The sequence below is a fragment of the Passer domesticus genome, chromosome 9 (genome assembly GCF_036417665.1).
Source record: "Passer domesticus isolate bPasDom1 chromosome 9, bPasDom1.hap1, whole genome shotgun sequence".
NCBI classification, from domain to species: domain Eukaryota; kingdom Metazoa; phylum Chordata; class Aves; order Passeriformes; family Passeridae; genus Passer; species Passer domesticus.
Genome location: NC_087482.1, coordinates 41,912,943 through 41,932,972, shown reverse-complemented (window position 1 = coordinate 41,932,972; position 20,030 = coordinate 41,912,943). Strand labels below are relative to the sequence as shown.

At 42.6% G+C, this 20,030-nt stretch overlaps 1 protein-coding gene across 6 annotated transcripts in view; it reads right to left on the bottom strand.

The window, feature by feature from the left end:
- The window catches only part of MITF (melanocyte inducing transcription factor), a 99,408-nt gene that overhangs the window by 56,868 nt on the left and 22,510 nt on the right, over positions 1–20,030 (bottom strand). Inside the window, exon 1 of one of the 6 annotated variants that reach the window (XM_064433031.1) lies at positions 10,471–10,621. The exons of the other annotated variants lie outside the window; for them this stretch is intronic. The gene's annotated coding sequence lies outside the window, so the exon portion shown is untranslated. Of the gene's footprint in view, positions 1–10,470; positions 10,622–20,030 lie in introns of those variants that run through there. 6 annotated transcript variants of the gene reach the window in all.

Below are 20,030 nucleotides of genomic sequence, written 5' to 3'. Positions count from 1 at the left end.
AAAGCAGTAAATAATACCTCAAAATGCAACCCCTCCTTTCTAAATTAAAGATTAGAGGCTCCCCCAAAACAAACAAACTCAAGAAATAGGTACTACAAAAAAGAGACATCCTAAAGTAGACAGAAGGCATGCAGGGCAGGGGGTTTCATCCAGAGCAGATTTAAGAGGGATACCTTTAGCCACCATCACCCACAATGACTTCCATCACAAGGCTTCAGAGCAGAGCCCCTTGGGGACACACAGCCTGGGCAGTACAGACAGAAGGGGAAACCACACCTCTAAACCCCAGAATGCTCCATCCTCTGTAGCCAACAGCCATGTCCTGTTATCCTACTCAGCACTGACAAGGAACACAGAACTGAAGCTGAAGCTGCCAGGCTCTTACAACACCTGCTCACAGGCTTAGAAGAGAAGAACCTTTCAGTTTGCTACAGCAGCATGAAAACCCAAACCTCTTACAGCCTCTAACAGTTCAACACCCTGAACATGCCATCCAAAATTTCCCCTGAAGTTCAAGAGTGGAGCATAATGAAAACACCTTCACTGACCATGTTATTTCCAGCCTGGGAACAAAGAACTCCAGCCTCCGGTGCGCTTTTAATACAGGCTAATTTATTCTGAAAGAAATAATAATTAAGTACACAAAACCAAAGTATGGAACCTGAAAAACACCTTCCTGTCTGGCAGAGCAAGTGTTTTCTAAGGACACTTACACTAGCTCCTGCTGCTAAAATCGTTTATTAAAAGTAACTCGGGAAAAGCAAAGATGAGCTCAAAAACAGGCAGCAATGCTAAGCTGAAAAAGTTACACTAAAAAAAAACCCAAAGGAGATCAAATGCATTAATATATTCGTGTGATTAAATTAAGTCCATATCCAAGTTGTTGAAACTGTAGTCTTTAATATTTGAGTGGTTATATATGTTTTTAAAAATCTTACAAGTGCTAAGTACTACTGAAAAACCAGCACATTAAATCTTTACAGCCTGGGATTGAGAAATTCCCTGAAACAAGAGGAAAAAAGCCCTAGGCAAAAAACCATAATAATCAATTTTCTCCACCCATCCCACCACATGCCGCTGCAGAACCAGCATCAGGTAAATTGGGGATTGCAGAGTCAGCCAGAATAAAGCAGTTCCCAGGCCAAAGGGCTTTCAACCAGGTCCAAGACCTTGGTACTGTGGTGGCCCAGGACAAAAAATGCAGATGAAGCATTAGCAAGTGCCAGAAGGGAGGTGCTGACACCAAAACCAGCCTGAGAGTTACTTCTTCAGGTAAGCTGTACCACTCCTTAGTTAAGAAAAACCTCAACATACTACCATTAAAAATAAAAAGGCAATAAAAGGCTACTGAGACTCCAGTGAATGTTAGAGAGGGTGAAAAAAAAGCCCTTTCCATGTCCACATGCAAGTAACAGCTGGAGATAGGAGGGATGGGCTGAATAGCCTTAGCCTGGTGAAAAAACAGGTTTTAAGCACAAAAACTCCCAGATTTATCATTTTCTCATTGCATTATTCAACAGCAGCATCATTTTATCAACCTCTCAAATCCTACCCTCCAAGAAGCAATACACAAGGGGTTTTCTATAAGGTTTTCCATAATCACTGCAGCACAAAAGAAAAAAAAATATGTTGGCAGAAAACTGATAGGTTTTCTACAGCAAAGTCCCTCTTTATAATTTTTCATTTGAGATTAAATGTAATAAGTTCCTTAGGACTAAAAAAATACGTAAATCTAAGGTGGATCCCAACCTGCAGGCATTTTTTATCAGTTAACATTTCACATGCAAAAAAAAATGTAAACAGTGAAGTTCAAGCCAGAACAAAGTTCTTCCCTCATTCAATTAAAAACATGAATATAACTATTTATCCCAAAATAGTTTGAGCAATCTGGTCTAGTAGAAGGTGTCCCTGCCCACGGCAGGGGGGTTGGAACTGGATGATCTTTAAGGTCCCTTCCAACCCAAAGCAATCTATTATTCCAGGATTCCCAGTGGTGTTGGGAAGCTATGGATGCATGGGAAGAAGACAAGGAAATGAAAAGCAAAACAAAGTGCCTACAGAAAACAGATTTAAAATTGTATTTCCGCATGGCAACAAAGAAACAGGCTGCTTGGAAACACCCATTTCTGTTTAACATAATGGTGGTGGGAATTCCTGCCAAAGTAAACTTCAAAAATTTGTTTGCCACGGAGGAAAACCGAGCAAGCTGGAGTTCTGTGTGCAGAATCCTGTTTCAAGAGGGTGAAGGTTTCTTTGTTCCCTCTAGTGCCAGGTCACTTCAAACTTTTGTGCCTACATACTTTATTATGCTTGCAAAACCTTCAAAATGATAAAAGGAAAGAGAACTAGAAGATGAAAAATTTTAATAACCCACTCCTAAAAACCAAAAAGGCCTTCCAACATGCCACGTGTAAAAATATCATCAAGTTTGACATCTTTCTTATTCCATCAGTCTACTCCCAAAAGTCTGGCATCTTTGAAAGCAAAATATTATTCACGCAGGGCAGAGAGAAGGTTTGTTTTTTTAAAAAATGTTTGCATGAAATTCAGGAAAAAAAAAAAAGCATTTACAACGTTGTTGCAAATTACATAATCTGTCCTCTTAGATGTCAGTTTCTGGACATTAACAACCGTAGCTACAGATAAGACCTTTTATTCAATTATCATGCTAAATTTCACATTTCTGTAAGCAGCACGATAAAGAAGCTCAGTGACTCCTCCCCTGCTTATCTGTTATCCCAGTATCATTTCTGACACTAGAAAAGTAATTGCAACTTTCTAGGTTGTGGCTCAGCTGCCCCAACGGATCTCTGTGCACTAACAAGAGTTACAAGAGTTTTCCTTCTGCATCTCTCCTTTCCAGTTAGGTCTTCTGCAATTCCATGGTTTTAAGTTTGTATCTTCAGCACGCAGACATGTGGGCAAACAGCAATTCCTGAAATTTGTTACTTACTCAAGATATTTCTCATGGTATTCGTCATGCCAGCCTCAGGATGAAAACTCAAATTGCAAATCAGGCTTTTAACTGCTGCAGGATTGGGGAGAAAAAGAGGCTGGTTGAGATTTTTACACAGCAACTCTCACAGACCACTTAATTCCAGCATTAAATTCAGGTATGGATTCAGCACATCACAACCAAACTTAGGTGGGACACGGTCCCAAACCCAAGGAAATCAACAGCAGTATTTCATTCTGACTTCCCACAGAATCTTCGGGCACAGCAGAGCATTTTGAGCCAAAAACCTGCCTGCCCTTGCTGCACCTGAGGACACTGCCCTCGCAGGCAGTGCGGATCCCCCAGTGTACAGAGCCAGCTCTGCAGTCCACAGCATCTGCCACAGAGCAAACCCTGACCCAGCTGGCTGCACATGAAAGCACATGCAAAAGGTCCTGTGCATGCTTGCTCAGCTGGTTTGAAAAAGAAAAATAAATGAGCGAGAAAATATTGGAGCTTTTTGTGGTTCCAAGTCAGGCTATTTCTCTATTTTATTCCTACCTGGGCCAGGAGGAGAGAGGGAAAACTAAAACAAAATGATCATATACCACTGCTGCTTCTCCATCTCTGCCAGCCAGCTGCAGGAGCTGACGTGCAGGCACAACCCCAGGCTGGCACCAGGAGGGACAACTGCTCTGTGGAGCTCTGCTGCAGCTCGGAGAAGAAAAAGACCAAGGACTTACCCAGGGGATTCATCCTTCCACGTTTCAATCCAAGGCAAGGCAAGAGCTCCCTGGGACCTGAGCTCCTGCTGGCCACAGAACCAAGACTAAACAGAAAGGTCTCAGTAAGCACTGGCTTCCAGAAACTGCACTTCCACTCCTACCATCCACCTCCTAACCCTGCTGCTGCATTTGTGGCTGCCTTTGTTAGAACACTTCTGCAAATGAAAACAGATGAGTAACTATTGCTGCTTTAGCAAACTCCCAAGCCCATGGTCACTAATAATAGCTTTGTTCCTTTTATTACTAAACAAAACCAAAAAAAAAAAAGTTTAAATGCTTGTATAAAATGCACATTGCTGAATGTTTTCTTTCATTGATCCAGGGCCGTTTCCCCATATGAGCTTAGGCCCAGGACTCTGGAACAATTTCTGTGATCAACATGATGTGGAGCAATCTCAGGCTGTTCAAAGGGGCTTGCCTCAAAAAAAAAAAAATTAAAATCACGTTTTGTGCTCCTTCATTTGAGACACTGTGAGTTCAATTAAAAAATAAATCTGACCAGAGACATTCTTGCACAAACTGGAAGGCAGAGGCAGGTCTGAGCTCCCTGGCAGGAGAGCTGATGGATTCAGGGAGGCAGAGGAGCTCCGGCAGCTCCCAGCTCCTGCCCAGCCCAACTGTGCCAGGAGCAAACAGGTGGCACACAGGGAAAGGGCAGCATGTGGGGAAGAGAAAGTGGAGAAGGGCAAGAAGAGAGGAAGAAAACAGAGAGGGGATGAAGCCATTGCTGTGAAGTGACAGTGGGAGAACGACCGCAGGAAAGCCTTCCCTTGTGTGAGAAAAAGAAACAAGAAAAGCCACAAGAACTACTGTCGGTACAAAATTCTGCTTTTCCTCTCTGCAATCAAATTAATTACAGGAACTTCTTAAAGCAATAAAAATAACAGGGTCACAAATCACCCCAAGTCTGCCACGCTTTATTTGATGAAGCCTCCCACCACACACCTCCTTTGGCCTGGGGTCAGCTGTAGCCTCCTGCTCCTCTCCATGCTCATGCCCCTGGCCAAGCAAAGGCCATGTCTCTCCCCTTCGTTTTTTTGGGGTGCAGGTTTTACACCAATCATGGATTGAAATGTAGCACAATCAAGCCCAAGGCCTCTGTTATCCTACAAATGATGCTGGAAAATGACTCGGTGCCACTCAGCTTTGGCTGCCCATGCTGGAAGGTGAATAGGCATCAAAAAAAAAAAATGCTGAATATTCAAAAGTCCAGCCACAGCATTTTTCCATCCTAAAGGCTCTAGGGGATTTTAGCTTATTAATTTCTGATATTGGGCTGACTGCTGCTGAATGATCCCAAGCACTGCCCGGTGAATGTTTTTTTTCACAGGAAGTAACCAAGTCAAAAGCAGCGAAAGCATCCTCTTGTTCTTGTGTGAGCCCTTTTCTATTATTTTTTTCCTTAGTTTATTTGAACAATAGCACCATGAAACAGCCTACAATAATGACTGTTACAAAATAGGAAGCTGAATTATTAGGCAAGCTCTGTCTGCGTAACTCAATCAGCCCAGGGAGGATATGACAGGCACGACCAAGACAAAGGACTGGACTCTGTGACCCCAGGCATTCTTCAGGATTCTCTTTCTGAGTTATTAAAAGCTGAAGTATGCTTTTGCTCCTTGATTAGAGGCACCATTCATATAAGTGCAGCAGCAAAGCACTGGCATTTCCCAAGAAAGTGGATCACCAAGTGTGCACACAGAAAACAAACACTTTGGAGAGGCTGGGATGGGAACTCTACCCGAAAATAAGGTTCAAAATGGAAATTCCAAATTTAGTATTTAACCTTTGAGCACAGAGGGGATACACACAGAAGGAGAGGTAAATAATGAGGTAGTTTTTAAGCAAACACCCAACACCAGTTTATGCAAACTAACAAAAAATAACTGGTAAAAGTGGTCTTCAAGCAGTTGAAAAGGTTCTTCAATCCTGCCAAGAGCATCATCAGGACCAGCTCTGGAGGGATATATTTTGGACCAGACAACCAGTAACCAAGGGCAGCCACCCACCACCCTGTCATTACAACAACCCCACAGAAACTATGAAAATCAGGTCTAAGTGCTCGGCTGAGCAACGCTTTGGAGCCAACAGCAACACCAGTGACTGAGCAAGAGCAATACAGGAACCTGCAAGTGAATCATTAACGAGCAATGATTTCTCCATTACTCACTGTGGATATAGAGTTACTGTGGGTAAGATTTGTTTCTAAAAAAAGGGAACAAGCCACCAACATGAGCAGTAACACATTCATCAAAGGCCAGCGCAACGTGGGAAGGAAAGAGGAAGGCACAGCTATGGGGAGGCTTTGTCCAGAAGAGCTGCTCATTGAGGAGGGCTCTGTGGAGCACAGCAGACCTGCTGGGAGCAGCATCTCACACCATCCCCTGCCACAGGGTCACACTCAGGGGCTCGGGTCAATTGGGTGTTGATTTTGCATCACACCAAGAAATTATTAACTCATTCTACAAAAGCCATACAGCTGTCAGGCTGCTGATAGAGATCAATAACCAACTACTAAAACGTCAACAGTTTGACCTCTAGGCAAGTGTTTCCATACCCCTTCACCCTCGTTCTGCAGAAAACGCTCCCAGTACATTTTCCCCAAGCATTTGCAGTCTGTGCTACTGAGAATAAGCAACAGGAGAACTGAGCCGACATTCTCAGCCAATCTTTAGGCAAGATTAGCAAGCAATTAAAGCTGTTGTATGAGGAATTTTAAGTGCTCTACAACTTCATGCCAAACAAGAGCTAGTCAAGCACTGGAATTTATTTTTTGCAATTCTGTTCTACACAGAAACAGAGACAAATTTAAAGAAAAGACTTTTTGAAGCGAGGATTCAACCAATTACTAAAACATCTATTAGAGTTTAAATACTAATATATCTGAAAGAAAATCTGCATCAAAAGGGGATGTGCAAGGCTTTACAATTGCTTGCTACCAGAACATTTCAATTTCAACCAAACTGGGGCATTTCAATCTCTTTTTGTCCCTTTGTTGGTAAAGCATAATTAATGGCAATGCTAATTGCACCCCAGCAACTTTGGGTGCAGCACATCCAGGGAACACTTTTGAAGGCCAGAACAGAATCTCAGCCCCAAAAGCAAATGAGAGCTTTGCCATCCCTTGCCTAACACCAGATCCACCAGGACAGGTAGCAGAGAATACAGCTTTTGTCCCAAGAGCTGATTATTTAGCCCCACCTAAAATATCTTCATTAAGCTGCCAGGAAAACAAGATGGAGTAACAGAGAAAGCCACACATTTCATGAGGGAAAGAGTTACAAGATGCTCAAGAGAAAAAGCTTGGTTTTAAGCACAACAGAAAAGAAGGCAGATTTGGGGAACTGTCACCCCCAGCAACAATTGCACAGCTTGCATGGGTCTGACAATAAGGGTTGAAAATAATGATTTTCATAAACACACTCACTGGAGCAGAAAAAGATGTTACAATGAACAAAGCAAGTAAGCAAAGTTAAATATGGTAGGTAAAGCCTGAGGTACAGTTTCAGACTGATCTGCTGTTCACATAAAGAATGCTCGAGTTGAAGATTAGGGGTGAGAAATAAGAAGTCATTAGCTCTTCTTCAAGGTTCATGATTCAAATCTGACAAAACACACACTTCAGTGTTTCCAAGCTTAAAGAAAATTCCAGCAGGGTCACAGAAGTCGCTATTTTTAGCTGGCTTAATCTCTGTGCACTCAAACACAGCTTTTGTACATGCACATATTTTGTTAGCACTTAAATAAAGAAAAAAAAAACCTCTGCTACCAAAAAATTAATCATCCACAAGTTCTGAAAATGCAAATGAGCTTTCTTCTTAATATTAGCTGCTTTTGAGTGAACAGCACTGAGAAGCAGCCTATAGCTTTTCCAGCCAAAACTGCTACCAGAAAAAAACCCCAGGTCCTGGAAAATATTCAGTGACAAAACCAAGAAAGAAGAATGTGGGAAGTTACCAGCAATTAATTTCTTCAATAGGAAACAAACTCTTCCCACCCACCATGTACCTATCAGCACAGCTGAGAATGTTCTGAAACCTGGAACATCCAGGCTGTGAAGTGCATTGGGAAGTGCCCAGCACTGGCACTAGGAAGGAAAAGCAGCAGCCCACAGCCCTGGCACTGCTGAGCCCTCTGACAAAAAGGAAATACCTTAGAAATCAGTGGGCCTGTCTTGGTTCCTTGGCTGGCTGCTCATGCCAAGATGGTTTAGAGCTGGGGCTGTTAGAAGGGCAGAGCAAAGGGGTCCAGAAGACCTTTGGGGGTCCCTTCCAACCCAAATTATTTCTGGTCCAGAAACGGTGACTCAATCCTTGTCTCTTAATTTACTTATCATATACTTAAAAATATTTCGTTCATCTACATTAGAAAGGTCTCAGCCACAGGATCAAGAATGATGTGGCCCAGGCACTGCATCACCCACTGGAAAGATTAATAAGAACATTTATAGCTGCAACAAGACTCTTGATACTCTTCAGTAACTCCTCTGTGCATGTATTGCTGCACAGGCTCTACACAAGTCATTTACCCTCTGGGCCTTGTTGTTAAATTCTTTATTAATCCTTGTAAGTTTGTCTGTTGACCTGCTGTAATTTTAAGAGATTCAGAGATTGAATGTTCATACTAGCCAAACTCTTTTAATAGAATTAACTAGAGATATCATGTAAGCTTTTAATAATGTTGACAACTACTAAAATTCAGTTAGCTGAGCCAACAAGAAACCACTGAAACCTTACACATGTTCTCCTTTCCTCATCAACCACAGAACCTCAAGTGGAGGCAGCAAATTTCCTGACTGCCTTCTTAAACACTAAAGGATCAAATCTGACTGCACTGAGTGGCTGAATTCCCCTTCTTCCTCCGAAACAAGAGTCAGCCTTCAGCAGTTTTCCTGCTCAAGCCCAACACATACACACACAGGTTGTTCATCATACTGCTATTCCACAGCAGTGCCAGTGTCTCAGAGCACTTTTTTATCACCTTTAAGCAAGTTTAGGAAAAGATTATGGCTTGGAGAAGCAGCTTCTTTACTGAACATCAGTTTCAGTTACAAATCCACAATATTGAGTTAATAGTTATTCAGAACTGAAAACAAGAAGTACTAGACCAGTGTATATGCATTGGAAAAAATTAATCAGAATCAGTCAAAATCTCTCCTTGTTAGTTTTCTGTAAGTGGTAGAAATCTTCTAGCAGTCATAATTCATAACCATCCATCACTTCTCTTAAGGTACGCCCCAAGAAAACTTGATGTACATCCAAACTTCTGCAAGCTTGCTCCTTTCTGCTGGATGCATCTTTCATTCTCCCTAAGAGTGCAAATCATGTTCTGGAAAGGCTACAGCATGCCAGGGATTCTTAAAATAGAAAGGCTGTAGCTGGTGATACTGCAAATATAAATACAGCTATTGCTATAGCAGTGGGAGTAACAGCAGTGACATGGACCCAAAGCAGCCCAGTGGCCAAACTCTGCTGGCAAGCAGCCCGTGGCTTCCCAAAACACAAGCGGGAGAAAGGGAACTCACATTGAACTGTCTGAATGGGCATAATGCACACCAAATGAGTTGTGGCAAATTCACAGCACAATCTAACCCTTGGGCTTCAAACGTTTCTAAATTTAGGTGTTTCAGTGCAGGAAGGGAGGTAGGAGAGCTACAAAAATGCTTTAGTAAGGTAGCAGAGCAAGCTGATTGCAGGTCTGTGTAATTTTGACCTTGCTGTACCAAAAAAAAGCATTTGCAGCTGGCAGCTGGGGCATCGCATCCAAGTGCCACTTTGGTATAAGCAGGGAAAAGCACAACCCTGGCTTTCTGTAATTGCAGCTTTAAGAGAAGGATACAAACACCAAAACAAGAACAGCAAAGAAAAAAACTGACTGAGAAAGGCTTATCCACCAAACTAGCAAAGCTTGTGAACCCTAAAGTCTGCTTAAAAATATTAGATGTCAAAGTTATCAAAGCTCACCACCAGTCAGAACTGTGGCCAAGTCTAATATAATAATGTCATGTTTATTTTTGTCCCTGACTCCAGACTAGGTGCTCCAGCTATATTTGTGCTTCTTGTAGCACTTTTAAGGAAACACACACACTGACTGAGCAGAGCAGTAGAGGGTGTCTTAGATGATCTATACCAGACAGCAGCCTTGCTGCATCACCAAGTTAATAAGCAATTTCAGTCAACAGAAACACCAGAGCATATCTTGGGATACACTTTCTCCAAACGCTTTAAAATGACTGTTTCTATTGGACTGAGGACAAACACTATTCCATAGGTTTTGGAATAATTTAGTAAGCCTTGGTTGATAAACTAAAATAAAAAATATTTCAAAAACCATCATCTAATAGGTGACTCAGCCCTCAGACATGTGAAGATGTGGCCAGTGGTCAGAGCCACTTGAGCACAGAGTCCATCTGGCAGTGTCACTCAAGCCACCAGACACTGCAGCACAGACATCTTGACACAGCAAGTCTTCCAAAGCTCCTGAAGGAAACACTCATGATGTCTCCAGCTTCTGCAGAGCACAGGTGGGGAGAGGGGAGACCCCAATGCCCCAGCACTTGCCTCTGATTCCAGCTGCATTGTCACTGACAAGAGCACAAGTATTAATGTCCATGTAGAAAACAAACCAGAAAATCCTACAGAAACCCCCACTTCTCACATCTCCTCCCTAAGTCAGGCTTTGAGCTTCAAGACAGAAAGTTGCCTGCCTGTCTCTATCCTCTTTTCCTCCTTCCAGCTTGGTGTTTCTTACCCCAGACTCAGGATGACAGGCTGCAGATCCCATGAGCTGGACTCGGGCACCCACACAGCAAAGTCATTGTTTGAAGACCCTGGTCAGAGCTTCAAGACTCAAAGGAGATGGCCCAGATCACCCTGGGTCAATCTTGACAGTATTCAGTACAGCTCCTTTGCCTCGCCTAAATATAAAGAAAACCAGGACAGATGCCTGCAGGATGCAGATCCACAAAGCACTTGTTAAGAGCAGCTGATGAACAAACACATTCTGCCCAGACATCAAAAGTTACATTCTTATAATAACAAAAAGCCATGTGCTGGCAGCCACGCCAATCACAGGGCATGAACAATTCCAGAGTTTGCAAGGAGATTTTTTCTTTAGATCAACAGCAACACTGAGAAGGGAAAGCACAAGCTTTTAGCAGACAAATTGTTCATTAGGCTTCCTGGTGCTCACAGCACTCACAGCACCACCAGGCTCCAAGGCACACCTTTTCGGTTTTGGTATTTCTCACACAAGACAGAAGGAGGGCACAGGACAAAGGCATTTCTCTCCTGTGAGCTCTGCATGGTTATATTCCAGTTCCAGCATCTACAATGTCACAAGATTAAGGAAAACTACCAAAGTATCAGAAAACGCTTTGATTGATGGCTGACCAAATCTAAAATACCATGAAGTGCATTGGTGTTCCAACAGCATGTCAACATGTGGATCGTCCTTAGCAACACAGTTTTTTCACATGCTACTGGTTGCATAAACCAAGAAAAATGCTGCTATTGTGGAAGAACTGAGATGTTTCTATGGTAAAGTTCTTAAGGCATTAATTGATTCATTTCCACTGCATTTTTCAGAAGCCCGGTTCTTAGATGCAAAGCTGACTGCTTAAATTCTATTAATCTTGGGGAGGGAAGGGGTGGGTGGACAGGAAATAATAGTTTAGGAACAGAATAGAAAAATGTAATCAAGCCTCAGCTTCCAATTCAGTTTTCCTTTGCTGTATAATGGGAACATGCAAATTCAAGGCTGGATTCCTCCTCTTCCACGACAGAAGCACAGCAAGGCTTTAACATCACTGGCATCATGCAGCACAGCCCTCATGCTAGATCCTGGTTACCCCACTTCTAGCCACACAAGCAAACAGTTCTGAGCAAACAGGCAGAAATAAATCACAGTGAGATGACAGCTACAAAGCACACATTATGGTTAGTTTGGGTCATGGATATAGGGATTAATGGATAGCAAACAGAGGATAAAAGAAAAAAAGTGACAGAGAGGTCAGAATCCCTTGTCACCCTACCCTGAACACAAAACAAACTCATATCCTGCCACAAGTGCTTGCTCTCCACCCTAGCCTGGTCTCAAAAGTGGACAGTTAGCAAAATCCTTACAATTTCCACTTTTGAACAATAAGCTCTTAATACAGAGAGCAGCCTCTCCTTGTCCTGCAAGCTGAATTTCTAACTACTACTACCATTCTCTGTTTTTATATTATTTTCCTATCCTTTGCTCCTCAAATTAACTAAGTTCACAAAACAAGAGTTGTGGGGATCACCCTTGGGTTTGTGCTGTACAATACACTATACAATAGAGAGGTATTGCTGGGATTCCTTTATACTGTGAAAATTCAAATATCTAGCTGACACCTACAAAGGTACAGAAATTTAATTTCTTCAATAGTAAAAAGAGAGGGCAGAGAATAAAGTGAAGAAAATATAACGCCAAAGGAAGAAGGCAGCACAAGAAGCCTTCTCCTTCAGGAGAAAAGGGCACAGGAAAATGCAAGAAAAAAAAGAGATGCAGAGAAGAAGCTGTCAGGACAGAGTCAGTGTCAGATTGTGAGGAACATTCCCAAGAGATATGGCACAGGTGGAGTCTGAAACATCAGCAGCATGAGAAAGGTAGGAGATAGGGCAGCTGAGGTAAGAGGCAAAAAAAGACAGGGCCAGGAAAGTGTGGAGAGCACAACTGAGTATCACTGTAGTAAAGATGGAGGAGTAGCTGAAGGGTGTATGTAGAGATAGACAGATGGGACAGGAGATCAGTATTTACAGGCTCAGGAAGAACTTCACCATCAGATCTTAAAAAAAGGGAAGTCATGTAGAAAAAAAACAACACTGAAGAATTGAGAATATAGGGACAAGAAACCCCAAAGGCTTTTGGTTTTGTTCTCTTTAAGGAAAGGACAAGTGTGTAACAAAATCTAAGGAGCAGCTTCACAAAGTGAGCAAGTCAGAATTCACTCCCCATGCATGGGACCACGACAAGAGCACTTCCCAGCCCCAGCCATGAGCACAAAGTACAGAAACTTCCTTCTCAGGAACCTGAAGGATGAGAAGCAGCCTGCTAGTGCTGTTATTGTCTGCCAGGCCTCTCCAACTCAAAGTTCCAGCACTAACTATTGAGCTCTCAATATCCCTACCTGTCAAAGAATATCACTGCCAGTAGCTTAAGGCCATGATTACTAGTAATTGCAACTAATCCAGCTCTGGCTGCATGGAGGGAAAAGTTGTCCATGTTCTGAAATACTTTGCAATAAACTCTTATTTTACAAGCTCACAGGAGAGTTTTACTTGATGGCACTAACATCAGATTAAATAACTGCAGGACTTGGCAAAGACAAGGATCCTGTTCCTCACTGCTGCTCATCTCCCATCACCTGAGGGTAAGCTGCTCCCCTCTCTCTTTATTTCTCCATTTGCAAAGCAGGGATGATGATAAAGGCCTCTTCTATAAGGCATTTTTTGAATTAGAAAACACAGCCACTGTTGTCCAAGCGCAAACAATGGTCCCTGTTCTAAAGGAAATGGAGAGGGGCCAAATGCTTGGATGTACAATCCAAGCAGAGCTGCACCAAGGGAGTGCAGTCTGGCAGAAGGTGCATGGCAGCCCAGAGATGCTCAGCAGCACTGGCATTAAGGGGAGGAAACACTCCCCCCTCCCTGACTGCTCTCCCCTTCCTCCCTGCACCACCCAGAACAACACTCCACGCACTAACACTGCACTGCTCAAGCAGCTCAGCTCTGAGAGCATTTAAGCTCCAGATACATATATAAAAATAATTTCAAAAAATGCTGGGATGCTGGAAAATTTGCTTTCATATTCACAGCAAGTTCCTTTTGCCTCTGCAATTTCTTCTGATGCCTCTGCCCAGATGCAAACCGAAACTGGTTAAGTTAACAGTGCAGTTCACCCTGGATGATGCAGAGTTTCTAATGAGGGACTTCCCAAGAAAATAATACCCAGACTTTGAGTAATAATTATTCATACATGTTATAAATAAACACAGCTCCTAATACTTTTAATTAGATGGTTTCCACCGACAAGTTATGTTCCCTTTAAATATTTATGTTGTGAAAAGAAACCATACAGCATTTATCCAGTGATGGAGGAGTTGAAGAGTGGACTTATATCAAAATGGACTTACTGGAGATCCTATTACAGCTTTCTCTTTCTGACTGGTAAAAAAGCGATGAGGACCAAAAGCATTAATACACTATTAAGGACATTTGAACAAAATTAAATGCTTAAATGGGTAAAGGTTTGTACATCTGCATTAAAAGTTACAGTAACATTTAAAAGTATTAAACAATGCAGCTGCTGAATGACTCTTGTCTGCAATTCCTCACAGATTTCTGTACTCAAAGGCTTTTAATTTGCCACATTCCTTTGAGCACATTGGGTATTTTACCTACTACCTGAAAACAGTTAATTTATCAAAGTCACAAAACCTAAAGCTCTGTATTTCCCCCTCTATATTAGCATATCAGGGGGGTTATGCACATCCACTCATACATACACCAAATCTCTATCTGCTACTTAATTACTTGTTTGCACTGCCACAGAACACAGGAGCAGTCAACATCAATCAGCATCTTGTACAAACACCACACAAATAGCAAACATGACCACTCATGTCCTGAAAAACTTTAATTATAGAAGACAGACAACATAAGAAACATGAGGGGAGACAGAAGAGTGCCAGGAGACAGCAGCAGTCCTTACAATAGATGCTAGCCAAAGGGTTTGTTTGTCTTTTTTAATAATGACAAAAAAGCCTGAACCACTTCATACTGTGGATCTCTTCTTCCCTTTGAAGGAAGGAGAAATATCTTTTCCATATGAAATGGTCAACTCATTTTGATGCAACAAAGCCAACACAAAATTTTACTTGAAACAGCATTGTAGCTCCCTCTCCTTCCTCCCCAAGTGCTGCACTACTGACCCTTCCCCTTCCCTTTCTTTGGATGAAGCTGCCATAGAAGTGTTGCAGCAGAATGTACCTAAACATCATCTTTACCTGCCAATTTATCTCCCACACTGGAAGCTGAATATCACAAGGGAAAGAATGGAAAACAGATGGCAAAAAATAAGCTAATAAATCTCTTTCTATTAAGAGCACCTTGCTAAACAACAACCCAAAGAAACTGGAGAGATGGGGCAAAAAAAAGACCATGAGGAAAGAAAGGCAGGTAAGCAGAGTCAGCCAGACACCTGCTGCAAAAGCTTTGTGAGATGACTCACCCCGTGCTCTGCTCCCCTCTCCAGCTTAGCTCAACACTGGATCAGAGGGATGTGCTACACATCAGGAAAAAAAGGGTGGAGTTGACAGAACATTTCCTGGGCAATCACAGGAGCAATAAGCAGCCTGTTTGTCCACCCAGTGCAATTACAGGAACAGCAACACTGCTCAAACACTCAGAGAGCCCTGAGAGCTGCTCCATCAGCCCCAGCTGCCCGAGTGCAAGAGGCTGGGCAGAATCTGTGCCTGGGACAGCAAGCTCTAGAGTACACAGCACCCACTGGGAACAGTGTAGAGGCTCCTATGTGCCACCAAGAGCTGTGAAAACATGACACCCACTCTCTTCCATCTCTCAACTTACAGCACAGTTCCCTAATAAAATCATTTTAAATGGCTCACAAAGGTAACAGTCATGGAACGCGATCTGTTGGACACAGCAAAAGCTTTGGGAAGGGGAAGCAGGTGTGATGTAGCACAAGACAAATCTGGAATAGTGACTTCTAAGATGAGAAGGAAGAAGGTGAAGAACATGTGGGAAATTATGGCAGCCAGCTCCATTTACCAACAGACAGAACCACCTCCATGCTGAAAGAGCAGGTACAAGAAGAAGGGGATGGGGAGCATCCTGGGGACAGAAGATGGACATGGAAGGATAAGGAAAGTTCTCACAGCTAAAGATATATTTGACATACTTAATTTCAAGCCAAAAAAGAAGAATGGACAAGAGATAGATTCTAAAGGCTCTGAGTTCCTCTTTGTGCTGCATAAAAGAACTAAGGATCTTGTAGAGATGCAGTCCCACTTATTCCATCAGAAGGGCCAAAGGCACATACACAACAAAGAGAGGGACTGAAGCCAGAGAGAGGAGATGAAGCAGAAACTCACCTTGACATCAGCTCCCAGCCAGGCTGCTGACACCTGCCCTAGAAACCCTCCTGAAAAAGCTCCCTCCAGGCCGGGATGTCTCACACTGCCCTGCTGTCTTGTTCCCTTCTCCTGCTGTCTTGTTCCCTGTGGAACAGAACTCCCAATACCCCATCACCTCCCCTCACACATCCAGCCAATACCTGCACATCCTGTGCTATTCATCTTTCTCATCTTCTCTTCATCCTCATAGCAGAGCTATTACCTACAACACTCCTAATCACAGTTAATTGGGTGTCTGCTATATGGAAGAGATCCATAATCTTCAAAGCATCTCCCAAACAAACTAGAGCAGGAGAGATTTCCCCCTCTGCTCATGGCATTTGGCAAGAGCACAGCAGCAGACATTACACCAAGTAGCCTTTTTGTTTCCACTCCCTGAGTCACAGCCCTATGCATCAAAGATTGATTTCACACCTATCTGGGATGAATGAGCCTTCCTAAACGTTTATGACATGCTTAAGAAAAAAAAAAAAAGGCAGCAAGGGGAAGGTATGACTCACCAAGTATTTGCTAATCTATAGCTGATCTGCAGAAGTTGTTACATTTGTATCGTGTTTCAGAAATAAACGTGCAGATTTCAACACTAATCTCAGACCTGCAGCACAGCACTTTAGAGTTATGGGCTACCACAGCTGCTGGATGGACAAACCACACACAGCAGCCTCCTCCAGGAGACATGAAAATACCAAGGTACACAGATCAGTCAGAAATAAAAGGCTTCCTTAATATTACACACTCATAGACTCAAGGCTTTTTTCTTGAGCTCTGCTGTAATCCCTACTCTCTTCTATTAGGTGTAAATGGCAGCACAAACTCAGCAGATTCAAGTTTATTTTATTTCTTTTTAACCACCAAAATTCTTCTCAGGTTTCCAGAAGGACCATGCTGTCTCTTCCCATCCTCTAAGGTATTTGGCACAAGAAGAGGCAACGCCTGTACCAGAGCTGAACAGATAAAACTGTCTCCCTTGGCTGGCTGAATCACTGCCTTAAATTAAGCACAAGGATATGGAAAATCCCAAGCTTTCCTTTGCCTCCCCATATTCCTGCTCCCTGTTTCAAGGGGGAAGTCCTACACAACTTCAGGAGTCAGTTTTGCCCCCAGGTGCAGACAAGAGAAGTACATGACAGCAGGCTCCAGATGCCTTGGCCCAGCTATGTTTTCTTCTCCCAACAGCAGCCCCTGAAGTTACTTTTAGGAGATGAGTCCACGCAGAATCCAACTACACGGGTGGTCTTTATGCAAGGAAAGGGACAGCAACACTCAGAGCCAGACTTGGAGCAGTAGTAATTGCTTGTTTAGGGAATCCTGAAAATACCCCAGCACAGATTTTTTTTGCACCGCAAATGCTGAAGCCTGCAAAAGCTGAGCAGAAAGAAATAGCACCTATGGAAAAAGCTTTAAATTGCTGAAAAATCCATTTTTTGTTAAGACCACCAGGGTGGGGAAGGGACAACTAGGGAGGCCAGTGATGCCAACAAACTGAACTGCAAATTAGGAAGATGAGAATTGACACTACAGACCACACCACCAATCCCAGCAACCTCCACAACAGCTATCAATTTCAATAAAATAAAATACCTACTTATTAGAGAAGCTTATCCCTTGTTATTCCCAAAGCACAGAGCTGTCTCCACTCTAGCAGATGCTCACTTGCCTCAGAATTATCCAAGCACACCCAACTCTGCCAATCTCCCAGCAACAACCCAAGAGCAGTGATGTTCACAGGACACAGGCAAGGGCTTCCCTCTCCCAAGCAATGCCACACACATCACTCCACACACTTTCATAGAAACTCTTTTATTTTTTCCTTAATCAAAGATTTAGGACTGTGCCGTCCTACAAAAAAGAAACAACGCAATCTTAACAACAAAACCTAAACATGCACAAAAATAGAGACGTAAAACCTCAACACCAATGTTTCTCTAAAATTACATCCATTGATAAGTTACTGGACATCAAAGCAGAACAGAAGACAAGTAATTCTGCAGTGCTCACACTTGATGCAGAACCCCCGTGTTCCACTGCCACCTGTCAGATGTGATGGGACAGAAAGTGGATCATGGTTATATCAAGTATATCATGGTTAAATCAAGTTATGTCCCTCGGCTTCCTCCAAAACAAGGTGGGGTTTCTGCCTGGTTAGGGATTTTCTTATTTGTTTTTTAAGTTAGTTTTAGGGTTTTTTGATACTTCCCCCCATTTTTTTCCCCTTTTACTTCAGCAAACCCAAAGCCTTTTTGCTAGTTTTGATGCTTTCTTTTCCCCAGCCCTATTTTTACTGTGTGTGGGCACTTGAATTCTCTTTGATTACAAAAGAATTAAGCACTCAACAACCTTAAAAGCCGTGTTTCTTTTCAGTATGTTGTTCCTATTGTATTTCTTTTATGTTCTCCTTCAATGGCTACTAACATACCAAGCCCAGGACTTTGTTTTTTTTTTAAATGAAGCAGATCTCCTGACAGCACTGGCAACAGAGGCACTGCTTGAACAGAGGAACCAACAGTTACTCTTAACAGTGCATGGTAATGAATGAGACAATCCCCATTAGCCCTGGCTAATAACCACGGTTTCACACCCTACAAAAGTCCTGCTGCTTGGCAAAAGAGGAACAGGCAACCTTCAATTAACTCCTTCTTTCTTGTTTAAATATAGTTTCCTGAGCTTACAAATCCCGTTTGCCTAACCCATGAGAGTATTTTATTTTGGTGGGAAAACTCCAAGAATTCGGCTTTCATCCAAACAAAATCTGAAACTGACTTCTGGTTCTCTTGTGGGCTTAATGTCACTAGGGAGGAGTCTGATCGTTTGCCAAGACATTAAATCTTCCTCTCTACCAGGTAAATTCTCACTGGGTAACAGCTGGAAAAGAGCTGGATGACTGACACACATGAATCCAACAACTGAAAATAAGCAGATTGATCTGTTATTCCCATTCTTGCCAGCAAGTGTTGCTGTTTACCAAGGGAAAGCAAGAATGGGGGGAAAAAAAACACGAGAAAAAAGAAGTATTGCTAGATTTTCTTATTGTGTTTGTACCCAAATCTTTCCATGCAGAATTCTGATTCATCACTTGAAACTCAATGTGGCTTCAGAAGAACGTGCTTTCAATAGCTTCTGAAAGCAGAAAGCTTGCAGACTTCTGAAAAAAAAAGAACATGCATATGATCTTCTGCAGTGTTGATAAGCACATAGCAAATGCCCAGGGAGAAATTTGTGTGGGGAGATAACTGCAGAAACTATACTTAGTAACAGAGTTCTGCATCTGTTAAACTAACTCTGTTGGCACTGCGCTGAAAATTTATATTCACGAACACGTGTTCCAAATGTTGTGAAAAAGATACTATTTTAAATCCTGGTTTATGTAACCTGAAACATCTCTGAGAGCTCATGGAGGTATTTTCACTGCGTACCAAGGAGGAGCAGAGCCTGGTGGTCCCCAGCACAGTGGGGATTCAAACAAGAGCCAGTGGTGTGAGGGCAGCAGAAGCCCTCAAGTTAAAATCACAGCAAAAAGCAGAGCAAAGCCCCAGCACCCACAGAAACAAGTTATACAATCACAGGCCTAAACGTGGATGAAAACTAAGCCTTAAAAACTGGGGTTTTGCTGTTTAAACTGCTGCCACACAGCTTGGGGAACTGATCTTTGGCAAAATGTTTAAGCAATTCCTCAATGTTCAGCATACCATGACATTTCATTTTCTGATTGTGCAGCAACACAGGATTCCCAGGCAAGCCATAAAGCCCTTAAGAGGCCTGCAGATGAAAATAATATAGTGCAAAACTTGTGTGTAACAGTGAATAAGAAAGGAATTTCATCTGAAGACAATGAAGCATTAGATCCTCAGTTTGATAGACAATTATATTGATCAAGCTTCCAATACTTGTTTTAGCCATCTTATTTCACTCTGAAAACTACTTTTGGTAGGGCATAGGTTCATTAAAGACTATTTATTCCCTTCTATCATCAGCCACTTTTTTAAGTCCTCCCATTTTATTTTTGGACACTCTCAGAAGCTGGGTGGAAGGTTCCTCTCTCCCCAACACGCTGACAGTGCCTCCAAAGGCAGACCAAGCAGAACCATGGCAAACTACCCATTTTTGCTAACTCCTTTATGGTTATGCCTCT